Source organism: Nicotiana tomentosiformis, chromosome 4 (assembly GCF_000390325.3).
Source record: "Nicotiana tomentosiformis chromosome 4, ASM39032v3, whole genome shotgun sequence".
In the NCBI taxonomy this organism is placed as follows: domain Eukaryota; kingdom Viridiplantae; phylum Streptophyta; class Magnoliopsida; order Solanales; family Solanaceae; genus Nicotiana; species Nicotiana tomentosiformis.
Genome location: NC_090815.1, coordinates 82,906,380 through 82,917,162, shown reverse-complemented (window position 1 = coordinate 82,917,162; position 10,783 = coordinate 82,906,380). Strand labels below are relative to the sequence as shown.

The 10,783-nt window shown below is 34.6% G+C and overlaps 1 long non-coding RNA gene across 1 annotated transcript; it reads left to right on the top strand.

The window, feature by feature from the left end:
* The first annotated feature begins 5,414 nt into the window (after positions 1 to 5,414).
* On the top strand, positions 5,415 to 7,053 carry LOC138910652 (uncharacterized). The gene is made up of 3 exons (XR_011415795.1): positions 5,415 to 5,527; positions 5,663 to 5,737; positions 6,698 to 7,053. It is a non-coding gene; the product is annotated as an uncharacterized lncRNA (long non-coding RNA).
* The last annotated feature ends 3,730 nt before the right edge of the window (positions 7,054 to 10,783 follow it).

The window sequence follows — 10,783 nt, the reverse complement described above, 5'->3', positions numbered from 1 at the left end:
TATGGAGATGTTTAAAGCCTTCATGGCCAACCAAAACGAGAGAAGAGCTGAGATTCTACCTCAATCAAATAGACAGAAAAATTCTGAGTCCTGAAGAGTGAATGATTTTTTTAAGTTGAGCCCTCCATTGTTCTGTGGTACTATAGTTTATGAAGATCCAATGTTGTGGCTGAAGGGTGTCAAGAAAGCCCTCCTAGCAATGAAAGCATTTGATGATGAAGCTGTGGAGCTGGCTGCCTACCAGCTTAGAGATGTGGCTAGCGCTTGGTTTGAGATGTGGGAAAAGTAAAGAGATGAATATGATGGTCCACCTACTTGGGAAGAATTTGAAGAGGCCTTCATGGCTAATTTTATACCAGAAGAGGATAGGAAAGCTAAGGCTACAGAGTTCGAGCAGCTCAAGCAAGGGAATAAAGTGTGCAAGAGGACTACATGGAATTCATAAGTTTGGCTAAGCATGCTCCTCACATGGTTAAGACAGAAAAAGAAAAGATATGCAGGTTTGTTGGCAGTTTGGCTTGCCACATTATGGATACGACATCAGCTGCAGTGGTAGGAATGACAGCTTTCTCATCTGTTGTGGATTTCTCCAAGCACTTAGAAAAAGACAGACAACAAAGTAGAGAAGAAAAAGAGCATAACAAGAAAGTTGGACAATGGGCTAGTTTAGTGGTACATCCAGCGGAGGAGAAAGGGGTTCCTTCAGTAAGGGGTCATTAGCACCAGCTCAGTCCAGTCATCAGTCAGGTGGTGGCTCTTCCTTCAGACGTACTCAGATTTATGGAAACTAGTCTCGCCAGAATCAGAATTTTAGGACACCATCCTCATATAGACAGAGTCATGTTGAAGAATATTCACAACAGCAAGGTCTTTGTGGTACATGTAGGCAGCAACATTCAGTCAGTGCAAGCTCGGGTTTCACGGTTGCTATCATTGCATAGACAATGGTCATATAAAGGCAAACTACCCAAAGTTGCGACATAATTTCAGTGGGGGATCAACTTGTCCTTCTAGTTCCTCAGCTACTACAGTTGCACCACCTTAGGCTCGTGGTTCTTATAATCAGGTTGGGCATGAAGCAGGCAGAGGTGCAGATCGAGTTACTCAGGGAGGGGGATAATCCCGTCTATTTGCTAAACTTGATTGTCAGAGTGTAGAGGCATCTATAGAAGTTATTACAGGTATACTTCTAATCTGCTCACATAATGCTTATATCATAATTGATCCAGGTTCAACATTTTCGTACGTGACTCCATACTTTGTAATTAACCTTGGGTTAGAACCTAAACAGCTTAGTGAGCCATTCCTAGTATCTACTCTAGTTGGCGAGTCAGTGAAAGCCACAAGGTTCTATAGAGGTTTTATAGTTTCATTCTAATGTCGCAGTACCGAGGCCAATCTCATAGAGTTAGAAATGATGGATTTCGATGTGATCATGAGTATGGATTGGTTGTCTTCCTGCTATGCCATGTTAAATTGTCGTGCCAAGATAGTCAGGTTCCAATTTCCAATTGAAGAAGTCTTAGAGTGGAAGGGTAGTTCAGCATCGCTTGTAGGTAAGTTTATTTATTACCTTAAGGCATAATGAATGATCGGTAAGGGTTGTCTCACCTATTTGGCTCACAACATTAATCCAGAATCAGAACCACCAGCTCTTCAGTCTGTGCCAGTTGTTAGAGAATTTCTAGAAGTCTTCCTAGATGACCTACCCGGACTTCCTCTTGAAAGAATCATATACTTTGGCATCGATCTCATGCCAGGAACTCAGCCCATATCTATACCTCCTTATAGGATGGCTCCAGCAAAACTTAATGAGTTGAGGGAACAGTTGAAATACCTTCTTGACAAGGGTTTCATTAGGCTGAGTGTTTCACCGTGGGGTGCCCCGGTCCTGTTTGTCAAGAAGAAAGATGGGTCTCTCAGAATATGCGTCGACTATCGGCAGTTGAATAAAGTTACTATTAAGAACAAGTACCCACTGCCAAGAATTGATGATTTATTTTATCTACTTCAGGGTGCAAAGTACTTTTCAAAGATAGACTTGAGGTCAGAGTACCATTAGTTGAGAATCAGAGAAGAGGATAAATCTAAAACAGCCTTTAGAACTCGCTACGGGCATTATGAACTTCTAGTAATGTCCTTCAGGTTGACAAATGCTCCAGCTGCATTCATGGACCTCAGGAACATAGTGTTCAAGACATTCCTTGATACCTTTATTATCGTGTATATAGATGATATTCTGGTATACTCTAAAGGCAAGGAAGAGCATGCAGGACACCTCAAGATAGCCTTGCAGACCTTGAAGGAGAATGAGCTTTATGCCAAGTTTTCAAAATGTGAGTTTTGGTTGCAGTCAATGGCATTCTTAGGCCACGTGGTATCTAGTGAAGGCATAAAAGTAGACCCTCAGAAGACAGAAGCAGTCAAGAACTTGCCAAGGCCGACAATGCCAACCGAAATCAGGAGTTTCGTGGGGTTAGATGGCTACTATAGAAGGTTTGTAGAGTGATTTTCCTCACTTGCAACTCCATTAACTAAGTAGACTCAGAAAGCAGTTAAGTTCCAGTGGTCAGACGCTTGTGAGCAGAGTTTTAAGAGTTAAAGAAGAGGTTGACCACTGCACCTGTGTTAACCTTGCCAACGGGTTCAGGTGGGTTCACAGTATATTGTGATGCCTCCAGAGTTGGTCTTGGTTGTGTTCTTATGCAAGATGGAAAATTTATTGTTTATGCTTCCAGGCAGTTAAAGGATCATGAGAAAAACTACCCCATACAAGACTTGGAGCTTGCAACAGTGGTGTTTGCATTAAATATATGGCGACACTACCTTTATGGCGAGCATTCTGAAGTGTTTAAAGATCACAAAAGCCTCCAGTACATTTTCAAGCAGAAAGAATTAAATTTGAGACAGAGAAGGTGGCTCGAGCTATTGAAGGATTATGACATCAATATCCTTTATCACCCGGGCAAAGCTAATGTGGTAGCAAATGCACTTAGTAGGAAGTCAATGGGTGTCTTGGACCATCTTGTAGTACAAAGGCGGTCGAGAAATTCAAAAACTAGCAAATGATGGAATTAGATTGGATGATACCGAAGAAGGAGGTATAACTGCTTATGCCTTAGCGCAATCTTCTCTTGTTGTGCATGTTAAGTCTAAGCAAGACAAAGATCCGTACTTAGTGAAGTTAAAAGATGGAGTTAGAAACAAAGAAATCACTGCTTTCACTCTAGGAAGTGATGGAGTTTTGAAGTTGAATGATCGGTTATGTGTGCATGATGTAGATGGTCTTAGGAAGGCCATAATGGAAGAAGCTCATAGCTCGAGGTACTTTATCCACCCAGGTGGTACCAAAATGTATCTGGACTTGAAAGAGTTGCCTTGGTGGAAAGGCATGAAGAAGCAAGTAGCATATCATGTGGCCAAATGTTTGAATTGCCAACAAGTCAAAGCCGAGAATCAGAGGCCTGGTGGACTAGCTCAGGATATAGAGATACCACAATGGAAATAGGAGATGATTAATATGGATTTTGTAGTAGGTCTTCCTCGCACATACCGTAAGCATGATTCAATTTGGGTTATTGTAGACCGACTCACAAAGTCTACCCATTTCCTACCAGTAAAGATGTTAGATTCCGTAGAGTAGTATGCGCAGTTGTACATCAAAGAAATTGTCTGATTGCATGGTACTCCAGTTTCAATCATATCTGACAGAGGCCCTCAGTTCATGGCATGTTTTTGGCAGGCATTTCAGAAAAGATTAGGTATCAAGGCCAATTTGAGCACCACTTTCCATCCACCGATGGTCAGGCATAAAGGACCATTCAGACTCTCAAAGATATGTTGTGAGCATGTGTTATAGATTTTGGAGGTAATTGGGATGGTCACTTGCCACTTATAGAATTTGCTTACAATAACAGCTATCAGGCCAGTATTGGTATGGCTCCTTATGAAGCGTTATATGGGCGAAGATATAGGTCTCTCGTGGGTTAGTTTGAACCAACAGAGGTGTCGTTGATTGTTCCAGAGTTTGTTTGTGAGGCCTTAGAGAAAGTCTAGCTAATCAGAGAAAGACTTAAAGCGGCTCAGAGTCGTTAAAAGTCCTATTCTGACAAGAGACATCATGACTTAGAGTTCATGGTTGGTGACAAGGTATTTTTGAAAGTTTCACCAATGAAAGGAGTTATGAGGTTCGGTAAGAAAGGGAAACTTAGTCCTAGGTTTATCTGACCTTATGAGATTATAGAAAAGAAAGGAAAAATGGCTTATGAACTAGCATTACTCGTTGAGTTGTCCTCTGTTCATCCTATCTTTCATGTATCTATGCTTAGGAAGTATATTCATGATGAGTCGCATATAATACCTGCTAATACCATAGAAATCAAAGAAGGCTTGACTTATGAAGAGGTACCTATAGAAATTCTCGACAGATAAGTAAGAAAGTTAAGAACAAAAGATTTAGCATCGGTAAAAGTTTTGTGGAGTAATCATGATTCAAAAGAGGCTATGTGGGAGGTCGAGGAATATATGAGGAAGAATTATCCTTATTTATTTGAGGAACAAGGTATGTGAACCTAGGTTTGGCTTGGCATTTATATTTCATTTATTAAGTACAAGTTAGCATGTATTATGTCCTTGCTAGATTACACTTTGTTGTTCAAGTAATTTAGTTTCTGTCAGAGTATATTTAATTATTAAATAATTTAGTACCATGCCAGAGTACATTTAATTCATTAAAGTGATTTACTTTTTGCTGAAGTATGGTGCTTTATATTTTGGTTTGTTATTGTGGTACCTTCTTGTCGGAGTGTGAGTAATTACTTTATGAGCTGTGTATGGTGCTTATGAATGGCATGTTATAGTATATTTGGTTATTGTGGTATTGGTGACAGGGATATTATTTTATATAGTCTAATTTACAGAGGAGACTCTGCCGAAATATTTGAAAATTTAGGTAGTTAGCCAAAATTTTGAGTCCTTTGGAAAAGTGAGTAGTGCTAAGAAAACTTAAGAATTTCAAGGACTTAAGGAATGATTGTTGGCTTAAGAATAAGGCCCTTTAAGGAGGGAAGATTGTAACATTCCTCAAATCTATAAAAGATTCAAGACAAGCTCAATATAGAATTTAATTTTTTTAATCTTTCCTTTGAGTGCATAAAAATTATACTTCTATTACGGATTTAAACCCTTATGATTGACTTTTGAGTTACTTCTATATTTATAAATAATGTGATATATAAGCAGGTGAATATTAATAATATTAATATTACTAATTATTAAAAGTGAGTATCATTAATTATTAGTTAAGTCAAAACCAAAAAAAAAGGTTGGAGGAAGGGGGGGCAAGGCTAAAGCCCATAAAAGGCTGTTGGAAGGCAAAAGGATTAAAAAATCTAATACAAAAAACAGAACAAGCATTCTGTTTACTCACGAAACAAAACACCATGAAACAAAGGCAGCCTTGCTGCTTACTCACGCAGGCAACGAAAAGTTCTGGGTTTCTTTACAAATCACTAGTTCTTAAACTCAGGTATATAAAATTTTCTATTGTTAATTATCCTACAGTAGTAGTAGGTAAGAATTGAATTGTTAATTCCCTTCTTTCTCTGTATCAACAGTAAGTTCCATGTTTAGGTGTGAAACTTTGAAATTAATTAAAATGCAGTGGTTGTTGTAGAATCGATTGTTTGACGGGAATAAATTGGACTGGGGCCTACGTATTGTCTCGAGGAGTTTTGAGGTGAGTTGATATAACCCTTTACTAAAGTGGTTTAGCTCATAAAAGCACGCATACAAGGTGTTTGATGAATTGCTTAAAAGAGTTAATATGTGCTTAATTGGAGTGAATGAGTACCTATTAACTTAGAATTGTTCTAGCTAAAGTTTAGATGATTTATTCTGATATATGTGCATAAATTTTCAGATTTTTGTGTTATTCTTATATGCCATTTTTATATTGAAAATTCATGAAGAAGCAAGAATCTTTATAAATACTTTTGAAATTTTATTTCATGCTTTTGCTATGCTTTACATTTAAGGATACCAGTATGAGTATGTATAGGTTGTTCCAGAAAAGATTTATACTTGATTGGTCAAGAAAGTTGAGAAGTTGATTTAGATCCTAGCGAGGTCACACAAAATAATTTATTATTAAAGTATTTTTGGGAGTACCCTCTATTATGAGAAGGAGTCATCATCCAGGCCGAGGGACCTAATCAAGGTGTTGACTTCCTGAAACTACTTGTGTCAAAGTAGGGAGCACACGAGTCGAGGGTCTCGTTGCTGAGAATTTACCCAGCCAGGCTAAGGTATGATACATGAGCGCTGAGAACCATGAAGCTAGTGGCACCTCGTGGATTGGGCCTATTCGATCAAATTGGGATCGAACCCGTACCGACCACACGGTGATTAAGACAAAAATAAGTCAGGATAGTTGGAACTCCCGAAGCATAAAGTGAAGTATTTGTTTTAGATAAGAAAGAAAAAGAAAAGAATTTCTTTTAGAATATTCATAAACTGCTCTTATGCAATTATTTTAGAATTGTTCGTAGAAACTTTATGTTTTCCATGCATTTAGAATCTTTGCTTGTAATGTATACTTTATTAAAGTTTCATCCCATGTCGTTGAGACTCACTGAGTACAATGGATGGTACTGATATTCTCTTTTGGGAACCTGCGTTGGTCTGCGGTACAACGTAGGAACCGATTTTGCAGGCGAGCAAGCTACAGGTTAGGACTTTTCTCACTTCCAGTGCTATTGGTGAGCTTCTCTTTTGTTCGTGGAATACTCATTTGAGTCATCATTATTTAGCTATTTCTTTGCTTACTTTGAGAACTAGCCAGGAAATCTCATGTCCTGAGCAGTGTGTCAGTTTATCAGTAGAGGCTTCATAGACACAGTCGGTGGGTTAAGATTCAGATATTTTTTATAATAACTTAGCAGTATTTCAGTAGTTACTACGAACAAAGTTTTGGAGTTGGCTATTTTAGATATTCAAATTAATTAAAAGTATTTGGTTAAAGTATTGTCTTGTTGCATATAAAGTTTGAAGTTATAATAGATTTGATATGCGCACATGATTCACTTGGTCAAGTTTAGTGATCGGGTGCCGGTTACGGCTTGTTCAGAAAATGGGTCGTGACACACATACACACATAATTATATGAGTTGATTTTATTCAATCCAATAGGAATCTAAATTTGAAATATATTGAACAAAAAGAATAGCAATATACTCTTCAACTCTAAAGAATTGGTTATTTAAGGAGAATGACATATTATTTTGTATAGCAGGGGAAAAGAACAATGAAAAAGTTAAAGGAATAACTATTGTTTTATGTCACTAATTGGCTGTCAGAAAATCACTAGAATAGAAAGAACTTTTTTCAGAAATTGACATTTAAATCAATTAGTTTTCATTTTTTATATTTCTCTTTCTAATTTTCGGAAATATAGTCACCAGAAATCTTTCTATGTTCTTTTATTTTTTCCAGATCATAGTTCTAGTAACTTTCAATCATGAATTCCCACCACTTATAGGAATTTAACTTACTGTCTGAAAAAATAAATTATATTGTCAATGCAATTTAACATGCTAATTCTATTATTTTATGTAATTTTTTATATTAATTACCTTTCAAATGATACGATATTCGTGGATAAAAGTAAAATGTTATCTACATGTGGCTCTTGGAAGTTCTATATAGTGTTTTAAAAGGCGTTTTCGGTATGAGTCTCAGGGCGAGGCGTACCAGAAACACTCTGGGACGATAGTGTGGGGCGAAAGTCTCAAAAGGTGTACGCCCAGCAATTCGGGGCGTATGCCCGAGCATTTGAGGCCCCAGAGACCTTTTCAAATTAAAATAAAATTTGTTGAATAACTCCTTCATATAATACCCAAATTTTCAAAAGTCAGTTTAGTAATTACTCAAAAGATTTAAAAATGAACTCAAAAATATTAAATTTAAAAGTCAAGACCTTTTTTATTGATTGAACCCCTAATTCATGGTCTTTCCCAATTTTTTATCATGTCCGCTAGTGTGTTAATATCTCCCAAAAGCAACGAATATTTAAATTTCTTTTTTACAAATACAAAGAGAACTTCATTCTCCTTCATAGCAGCAAGTTCAAAGTTCAAATTGCAGGTTAATCATCTTTTTTATTCTCCATGTAAAAAAAAATTATTTTTTTAGACTCAAGTTACTTGTATTTGTAAGTAGCGTATAATAGATTGTTTTGACTAGTATTTTGTGGGGATGAAGCATATATATATATATATATATATATATATATATATATATATATATATATATATAGTTTTCTTCAATTGTTATGCAAGTTTACATGTTTATAAATATTTACTGTTATTATATTATTTTATAAAATATTAAAAATTTAATACTTATTGGGCCTACGTCCCGTGCCTCGGAGATTACGTCTCGCTGAGACATATATAAAATGTCTCGCTTTATGCCCACGCCTTTTAAAACACCGGTTCTATATACCATATTTCTTCCGGAAGCGGAATTTTATGCTGAAATAGTAAAAAGTCAAATAATCAAAAGCAGCCGTAAATTTGAAAAATTCAAAAAACGGTAGTAAAAGATATGATGCCTTGTTCCTTTCTTAAAATTGACGAAAGATATTAAAAACTCACTTGATATTTTTGTTGGTCCATGGTATGGTATGTTGAAACAACGAAACTCTTCGTAACGATCAAACCGAAGATAATATCTTTTTTCTTTTTCTCTACATGTGTTCCCATTTTCATACATATTTGTCCGAAATCACCAGGCTTCTCCTCTTAAGATTTTAGCGAGTAAGCAACAGTTGAATATACTCAAAAAAAGATATTTACAGTTACTTATTAAGAAGTCACAACTTTTTAGAAAAGACACTTTAAATAAATTAGTTTTTTTCTTTTTAAAAATATTATTATTATATTTTTATTTTCTATAAATAGGGTAATTAAGATTTTAAGAAGGATATTTTGGTAATTTAATTATTTACTTAAGGGCTTCCTACTTTTAACATAACTAGTCTCTGGGTACACCCGTTGCGCGTGTACCCGATATCGATGAGTATATTTTTTTTTAAAATTATACCAATATTACTAATCAATGTATTTGCGTTATTAAATATAAATTAAAAATAGTAAAAGTTTCTGAAAATGGTATAAATCGATTCTATTTAGGTGGCTAGCCATTTGAGCTGGTATAACTATTAGTAATTATAGTTATAAAACATAGGGAAAAAATATGAACTAATAAGATCCTTAATTGATATGAGTTAGAACACCTCGCAAAAAAAGAAATTTAGATATCGTATATATTTACAAAGCAAAAGACTTAGCGTTTGAGAACTTAAATATCCTTAAATATTGAAGGAATATCATCTAACATTACCGACCTTAATAACAGTTAGTTCTCACTTATTCTTTGTGGACTTTGCCGTTTAATTTTAGATTATTTTTGTTTTTTGCAAAAAAGAATATATTACATAATTCAAATAAGAAAAAGTTTTATACAATGTATTTAATATGAGAATCTTTTATATTTTCAGATAATGAAGAATTTAATGCACAAAATTTAGTAGATTTAAACTCCTAAATATTAAAAAAAAATGCTTAAGCACAAGCAATCATATTCAAAAGAAAATAGAATAAGTAAATCTAAGTTGCAATCCCCTGTTTTCTGAAATAAAGTATTGAAAAGAAATACTAATAGTTTAAAAGATCTAAGAAATTTAAAACACTATTTTTTGAACCGAAGGATCATAAAAATCTTTTAACTAAAGTGGAAGAATCATAGTTTACTTTATCCTAACTCCTACGTATTGGTTCATGATAATCAAATCACTAAACAAACTAGTTGTGATATCTAATTATAGAACACAATCGTTCTAACTCTAACAAAATAAAATTAAAACAAATACACAAATAGCAATATTCTCAAAATTTAGAATTACGTGTAAATTAAAGCTCGTTAATTTAAAAGGTAAATGATTTATAGAAAGTAAATCGTGTTTGAACTTAAAATCCTAAATATTAGGACTTCTTATATAGTTCAAATAAGGGAAGATTTATTAAATAAAGTTATAGTTTATTTCAAATTTCTAAATATTAGTTAAATGATTGTTTTGTCCAATGTGAATTATATTTTTAAAGGACAAAAAGGCGAACGATATTTTGTTAAGAATTTCGTACTTTTAATATAGTATAGACTAGAGTCAACAATGGGTTATCTAACATCGTAATTGGTAAAAGACATCAGAATTGTAAACATTTCACTTTGTCATTTTAAAAAAAAAATCAGCAAAATAAAATTTTCCACCGCACGTCGATATTTGTCCTAAAAATATCATCTACAAAAGTGTAATTAATCAACTCTTCCACAATAGAAAAGAGATACAAATAACACATCCGTTATTTACTTCATTTCCTCTATGGTTGTGTCATTTAGAACACACCTATTTAGAAAAGGCACAATACAAAATACTTTCACGTTCTATTTAATTATTATTATTAATAAATATGAATATATATTATTAAAAGGGTAAATTGATCTTTCAACTTTAAATTTAGGGCTTCCCAATTCATATTTGTTGAATGATTTTTTGATATGTTTAAGTCATCTTGAAAGAATAAAGTACATTTCATTCATATGGTATAATCCGTCTCATTTTATCTATGAGGATACTAGCAACAAAGGAAAAAACATTAGCCAACCAGTTTCTTTCCTAGAATTCTGCTTGAATACGTACTTTTTACCAACATTCTTTAGAACA